General features: G+C 37.6%; 1 long non-coding RNA gene across 1 annotated transcript; it reads left to right on the forward strand.

The window, feature by feature from the left end:
- Positions 1 to 5,125: 5,125 nt before the first annotated feature.
- On the forward strand, positions 5,126 to 5,650 carry LOC131228606 (uncharacterized). The gene is made up of 3 exons (XR_009163020.1): positions 5,126 to 5,200; positions 5,282 to 5,335; positions 5,548 to 5,650. It is a non-coding gene; the product is annotated as an uncharacterized LOC131228606 (long non-coding RNA).
- Positions 5,651 to 8,051: the final 2,401 nt, after the last annotated feature.

The following is an 8,051-nucleotide window of genomic DNA, read 5'->3' on the forward strand; positions in this document are numbered from 1 at the left end:
TAAACAGTACAGTGGGCCTTAGGAGGATTTTAATGATAGATATCCAATCACTATTGTTTTCATGTGGTGTGGTCCACCCGAGATTTATATACCTCTCATTTTTGGAATAAATCCCTAAAATGATCTTTAAAAATGGATGAACATAATGGATAAAATACATACATCATGGTGGGGCCCACAGAGCACCGACCACCAGCAACGGAGCTGGTGTCAGGGGGAGAAGCGCGACTAGCTACAGAAGTGACGTCAGTAAGTTCCGTGGGCCCCACCATGATGTATGTTTTGTATCCACACCTTCCATCCATTTGGAGAGATCATTTTAGAGCAATATCTGAAGAATGAGTTAAATCCAAAGCTCCAGTGGACCCCAACACAGAAAAACCGTGGGACAGTGACGCCCACCATTAAAAACTTCTAAAGGCCACAAAAGTTTTAGATGAAGCTAATATTTGTGTTTTCCCTTATTTCATGTCCTTTTTTTTTTACATTTGAATAGGTTGGATTTTAAATAAACATTATGATGGGCCTTAATATAGTTTCAACGGTGGGAATCACTCTCCCCGCTATTTTCTGTGGTGGGTCCACTACAGATTTTTATCTGCCTAATACTTTGGCTCATGACTTAAAATGATATCTCAAAATGGATGGATGGTGTAGATATAACACAGATTTATATGGAGCTCATTTTTTGGTGGACGTAGCCAAAGGTCTGGCTTTTAATGGTGGACGTTCAATCTCTACTGTTTTCCCGTGGTGTGGTCCACTTGAGATTTATATCGATCTCATTTTTTGGGATTCGCCTAAAATGATATCGAGAAGTGGATGGACGGCATGGATTAAAACATATAAATCATGGTGGGACTCGTAGAGCACTATCAGATGGAAAGCGCAAGTGACGTTACATATTTACTGAGAAAATATGTGAGTTTTGTGTTTGATGTAAAAAAGTGGTGACTCATTCATATTAATAGTGGTAATGCTATAGAATTATCCAGACCATCTAAATAATGGGTCTAGTTGTTAATGGTTAATATTTATACTTTTTTCTATATAAAAATATCTTAATCATTCAGTAAACGGTCCCTTAAATGTATGGGTATTAATGTAATTGATCTGTTAAATTATGGAAAACTCACAGTTTGCGGATTTGAAAGTAATATCTCATTTCAGAAGAGGGATTGCCAAAGCCCTCTTTCGAATGACGCCCGAGCTCTGCTTGGTTTCTCATTTTCTTCTTCCGCCGATGGGTGAGCTCCGAATCTTTGAAGGATTTCAGGCATGCCATGGGTGAGCTTCTCTCAAAATCCCTGTTTTTATTCCAAAATCTATTCCATCTGTCATTGCTTTCTCTTTTCTTCTCATTGGGCCATGGTTCCGGTTGGCATTGATATGGGCCCATTGTTCTTGAAATGGACTGGTTAAATGCTGCATTACATAATGGGCATGGCCAATGCGGCTATACTATAACTGATTTTCAAAACCAAATAGGTATGGATCTTCAAAACACAAGGATCAATGAAATTAGCCGAACATGCAGTTATTTAGGTTGTCCATGTTAAATCTATATTCTGCATTCTTATTGTCTTTCATTGAGCTATTTGCTTGCAGGCAATCATTTACAATGCATTTGCTCCATCTTATGATATCATGGGCTGTTGCTTGTGATGTGTGCTACTTGGAACTTCAAAATCTAAAACCTGGCGAGACGCCAATAGAATTTGCAGAAAGGTAATTTTTACTGCCTTGCAATTCCTATGAGATGATCCTGGGCATTTGTCACTCTTTGTTCTAATCTCTAAAAGAAAGTCTATGTTGGTTCTTTCTTGCAATTGGAATAACCTTTTGTCTGATAAAATGGCTCTTGTTGCAGTCAGGGACATAATATCTATTCGAGCTGGTCTTAAAAAGGTTCCTTGGGATGGATATCTGAAATGCTCTCGTACTGGTCCAAAACACACCGAACAGAAGTATGTTAGATGTATCTTTTTCTCTTAAAAACCTATAGAGGATCTGGCATGGACAGTCATGGCCTGCCTGATTTTAGTTGAATATAGAGTTTTTTGGTGTATAGCCCTGCCCATGGTGGAACACTGCAAGATCTGACCCGTCTCTCAGGTAGGCCCATGGCATGGATTCCCAGGGCCCAATAATGAGGCCAGTGAATTCATCAGGTGGGCCAGTGTACAAAACAAATGGACTTCTGAAACAAGTTCTTTCAGCTATCTATTCATTTCATACCCTGTTACTGGATGAGTGGACCACTCTGATTTTTGGGAGATGGTGGTTATGCAGTGGGGCACACCAGATGGTCAGCTTGGTTTTTCACCATGTGTAGTCTTTGCATGTGTCCCCAGCTTGTAGATGGGCTCTCCTATACACGCCTGTGGCCTTGGAAAATCTGATGGATATAAAGCTTATCATACAACTTATGAAGAAAAGGAAGGTCTTGACTCTTGAGTTTTGCATACCAGCAACATGACAATCTAATACAAAAACATTGGCAATATCATAGCACTATTGTTTCACATTTTCAGGCAACAAATCTTTGCAGAGTCGGTGCTACGATATCTCGAGGAAAAATGAAGAAAAATCAGGCTCGTGTATGGAATTTTCCTTTTTCCATTTAATGTCCCCATGGGGCTCGTTATGTTCTATTTCTGGTTTGAATTATTTTAGTCATTTCTTTCAGTTAGTGCTCATTGTCAAATGAATGGTGAAGGTTAAAATGGTGAAGGTCTAAATTCTATGACTGAAGTTTATTTGATTGGTGTTAATGCAATCTCTATTCAAAATGGAGTCAACAATTATAAGCTCAATTTCTGCACATGTACACCACTTGAGCGGTGGGCGAGCTCTTCCCCTTCCCATTAGTACTCTACATATTATTACATTGAATTGATTTTTTTAAATGTCGGTATTAAGCTAATCAACAACATTAGTCCATGTAATTACGAAGATATACTCACATGTGCAACACATGCATTTTACTAGTTTATTTATGTAAAGTAATAGCTCCATAAACTACCAAACAGAATCTGCACCAAATATCCAGCTGCAACCAGCCAACCACATCTTCCAAAATTGTTTATCCATTTCAAAATAAGCAGTTTGGAGCATTTTATGATTGGTGGAACTGGATTTTCTTTCATGAATGTATATATACACATCATTTTCCTACTTTATGTAATTGGTTTGAGTTGTTGTCTATGCTGTGAAGTCTGTGAAATCTATTGCATTTATAATTTTATTTGGTCTTTTTTAATGGTTTTTTTTTCCTCTTAATGCCTTGTGGTTGCAGGGCTTGTAATCTAGAGGCACTGAAAGGATTCCCTTTCTTTTTTCTCGTATTTTCCAGTTAAAAGTAACTTGTTCAAATTGGGTGTTCTCCAATTCCCATCTCTTTAATGGAAATTCTTCTTCTGAATCTTTTATGCATGAATAACGGGTTTCAAGTTTTGGGGTGTCTGATTGTATTTAAAGTTTAGACTTTTCATTCTCCATTGAAAGGAGGAGAGATTTTAGAGATGACCTTCAGGAAGGTATATCCTCTATTGTTTGTTAGATTCTAATTTCAGAGGGCTTTTGTTTTTCTTAGATTCTAATTCCTGAGAATCCAATTTTCTGGAACATTTCTTGGTTGGTGGAAAAAGAATCTCGTCTGCTTCTTTTATTTTCATTTTGAAACAGTGGGTTTTTTTTTAATTAATTATTTTTTTTTATACATGATGCTTGCAATCTCTTCTTCCAAGAATATTTTCATCCAAAGAGAAGACCATAAGCCAAACCGACGAAGATTCATTCGATTCTTCCGATAAGTAATAAGCATCTCTTTACCCTTTAAATCCAACCAAATCTCTTAAATCCTTTTACCAATTTATTTATTCTGTTTAATTTTACTGCATGCCTTATTTCGTATTTCGCAGAAATTACCAAGCTCTTTTGCAGATTGCAAAACTGCCTTTTCTCTTCAATTCAAGAATGCGCTAAATTTTCCAAATGGCCCTCTGCTAGATCCGTAATTCATGTTGGTTTTCTAAGGAAATCAGTACCCAACATTCGAAATTTTTTCGGGGAAGTTTACCTAATGATTTATTAATTGGAGAATTTTAAAATTGCATTGATTTTTAGTGTTGGATAAGGTATTTCAATGAAAGATAGAGACATCTGAATTTCTCTGTCAAAACAGATGGCACAAGAGCTACTCACTCAACTCATACAGAGTATCTTTATAAGAAATCTATGTCAATGCTGCCAAGATGGTCCCATTATCAATTTATTGCAGCCCATTTCTTTTAGCTGAGACTTCATATTCAAGGAAACGAACTGAGAAAAAGACAACACGGTAGAAAAATAACTACCCATTGTAAATGAAAACAACAAAGGAGAATATTGTAGATAGCTTTTTGAACTTAGGTAATTCGATATCCTTTTAAGCTTTAACTTGGGATGTAAGAATGGCATTTTATGTGAGGAATTATGGAATGTGGAGCCTCAGGAAATGTGGATTTTACTGAGGATTTCAATTCCTTGTGTGTGGGCCTGTTGTCTGGTGATCTAGGCCATTGAGATGTTGAGCCTGCAATGGATGGACCATGCTCCCAAAAATCTTCCACCTTTTAAGATAGCAAAAATCAGTTGATTGCCTAGAGATGAACGGTTAAGAAAAAAATATAGGACCAGTTTCAATGGAAAAGAGAGAGCCAAAGATTGGGTGGATAGGGTCTTTCAATCTTGAAGACTTTTTGGGAGATGGGGGATGAAAGAGCAGCCCATCATATCAACAGTTTGGATCGCCCAACTGTGGGTCCCACACACATGGTATCTAAAGCCTGAGCAACTTCTGGATTTGATAACCCCACCCAAGAAACTTGGGGTGATTTTGGATGAAGTTTGTGTCTTTATCCTCTTCCAAGCTTTCCCTCTTATATCTAGTATTTCTTTCTTGCAAGAAATAACAGTGGAATTTGAGAGAACCTTGACTTTTTCAGCTCCCCCACCATCCTTCAGGAAAAGCTTATCTGGTATGCATTGATTTCATTGATTTTTCTGCCTATTTGTCTTTATCCCATCCAAAATTTTCCTCTTATTCTTTTATCTTCTATTGATTTTAGTTGCAGAATCAGAGTCTAAGGCTTGGGAGTCTAAATCTCAGTAACTTCCAGTCTCAGATGTCGGACATCTCAGACAGACGAGACTTCAGGTTTTCTAATCTTAATTTTCTCTGTTGTGCTCTGTTCCTAATTCTTGTTTGGGAATTGATGTGTACACTGTATTTGTGTAGGCCTTGGCATGCTTTCAGGAAGTCACCAACAGATATTGCCAAGAAAAGAAATCTGTATGTCTTGATTCGCCCAACATCTTTCCATATACATTGTTTTATAAAGCAGAATTGTATTAGAAATTGCAGTCTTAATTGAGTATGGAGTCCTGATGTCACTAATAATCATTATTTGGTTCAGACCAGAAATTAAATAGGAATTCGAGTTGTTAATGGAAATGTGCATCTAGATAGTGCTTGCCTATAACATTGGACTTGCTCTTGTATAGACATTGTGCCGAATGTTTATCATCAATGCTGGCCCTGGTTTTAGGTTGCTGTGGAGGACAGTGTAGTCTTTTATCGATAGAAAAACCACTTCAAAGATTCATGTACTCTCAATGAGGCTGTTCTTCTATTTGTATTTAATTAATTAATGTTCCGTCTTCTAGAAATACTGTGACAGTGTCTAGCAGTTGTTTTTGACATGCTTCTCTAATTTGGAAGGGCAGGGTTCTCAGAGTTTGATGAATATGTTCCCATGGTAGACAAAGCTATGGATTCAAGCTAGAAGAAAGTAAGCGTCCCATAAAAAGCTCCTCTCCTAAAGTATGCAAGTATATATTAGATTTCATTAGGGAGTTGCAGGCTTTTGCAAGTCAATGGTTATATGTTGTTATATGAGGTATCATATTTAGTGGATTCCATTTATGTGCATGTATTTTTCACATGAGGTATCATATAATGCTTTGGGAGGGAGTTTATTTTCAGTATGATTGAACCTTTTAGTTTGATGAATAGGATTTATTTTTTGAATAGAATTCTTATTAAACAATCGTATGAATTATTTTTTGAATGACTATAAGGTGTAAGATTCCAAAAAAAAATCTGACGATATTTTTATTTAATTGATTTTTTTTAATTTACAGATATTTTAGCGACGGACCAAATTCGTCGCTAATTTCTAAACAAGCTGAAAATCAACGACAAATTTGGGTCCGTGGACGGACCTTATCCGTCGTTAATACTTTTAATGACGACGTTTTTTCCGATTATTTGCGATGGATTTTTATTTCTAATAATCTTATCCATCGCTACTATGCGACGGACCTTATCCGTCGCAGATTAAACAACGGATTTTATCCGTCGAAAAAGAAAAACGACCCAGTAAACAGCGATGGACCAAGCGACGGACGAAATCCGTCGTATATTTGGCTTTACGACGGATTTGGTCCGTCGTAAATTCACGATTTTGGCTTAGTGAGACCACCTCATTTTCACAAAAAAAGAATTGGTATACATGTCAATAAATATCCTTGACCAAGGGCATATCTTTTATTGCCGCATATTTGACAAACTTGTTTAGGATAAATAGTAGTGGACCGCACATGGTTAAGATCATATAATAATGGGGCCATTGTAGAAATACAGATGGTTTTTAGACACATTGCCATATATGGAAATAGAAATCGTTAAGATAGACTAACAATGAGACCCAGATGGTTAAGAACATCCTGCTGCAGACTCCACATGTAAATAAACATGGTTATGATTGACTAGTAATGGACCCACGATTGTCTATAATGGCTCGGCACGGAAATAGATATGGTTATCTTCAATTAATTACAATGGCCTATATGGTTAGGATTACGTAATTATATGCCCTAAAAATATAAATGGTTAGCATCACAAGCAAAATGGGCTCGCATTGTTAGGATCATCTAACAATAGGCTTTACATGTTTATATGATCAACTAGCAATAGGCTTATTGTTTACACATGGTCTGACACAGTTCATGTTATCTAGTGAGAAGCCGTCATGTTTCATATATATGAAGCTAGCGGGCCCTCCTTTCCGGGCTGCTCTTTCCTTTATTAAAAAAAAAATGTTGTCATTTTTCAGCACCCTTGTGCAAATGGCAGGAGGTAAATTTACTTGCATCAGGAGAGATTGTCAACACTTATCTGTCAGCGACATGTAGCATGTTAAAGGCAACCTCACTCAATTATACGCACGTCCACCAGAAAAAAGGCAAGCATTATTCATAAGGCATGTGACTGATGCATGAGCCACACTGTGACCCTTGCGTATGTAGGAAGTTTCCAAAGTTCCGCCAACAATAGAATATTCTTCTCAATATAGCTTACGCACAACATTGTTTACACCCCATTCAGGGGCCAACAAACTAATTAAAATATTTAGTCCAACCTAGTCAACTCAATTCAACTTAGTTAATCTCGTCAACCCAACCAACACGAAATCAAGTTCAACTTTAGGCTCATGTCCCAGCCCTATTCAAGCCCATACCTAGGCCCACTAGCACTTGGGACTGCAATAAGGAAAAATCAAGAGAAATATGGGTAATACACCACCCTAGTAGCTCACCTACGAAAAATGGAGAGGATCCATGTGGTGGGGTGGTGACGTTAGTTGGAATTCTTGGTAAGCGCATTAGCAGGGTAAAAGACACCGTTGCTCTCACCGTTAGCCAAAATTATGCCCTATGCTATCGATCCAACCTCCTGCATTGCACCATGTGGTAGCAAGCAATCTAAGCCTTTGAAACCTCATTTACTCCTCGACTTCTCAAGATTTTCCCAAAAAATTAGCCCAAGACCCTATAGATAGCTCTTCACATTTTATTTTCAAATATTCTCTTAACCTTTTAACATTTACAAGTGAGCTTAAGGAAGAGTAGAGTAAGAGTGGGAGAGTGGGATCTTGCCCACCCATCCAGCAAAGAGGAGTGAGTGTAAGTGAGGGAGCCTTTCTAACCTTAGGCCAGCCTTACCC

Source organism: Magnolia sinica, chromosome 16, assembly GCF_029962835.1.
Source record: "Magnolia sinica isolate HGM2019 chromosome 16, MsV1, whole genome shotgun sequence".
NCBI classification, from domain to species: domain Eukaryota; kingdom Viridiplantae; phylum Streptophyta; class Magnoliopsida; order Magnoliales; family Magnoliaceae; genus Magnolia; species Magnolia sinica.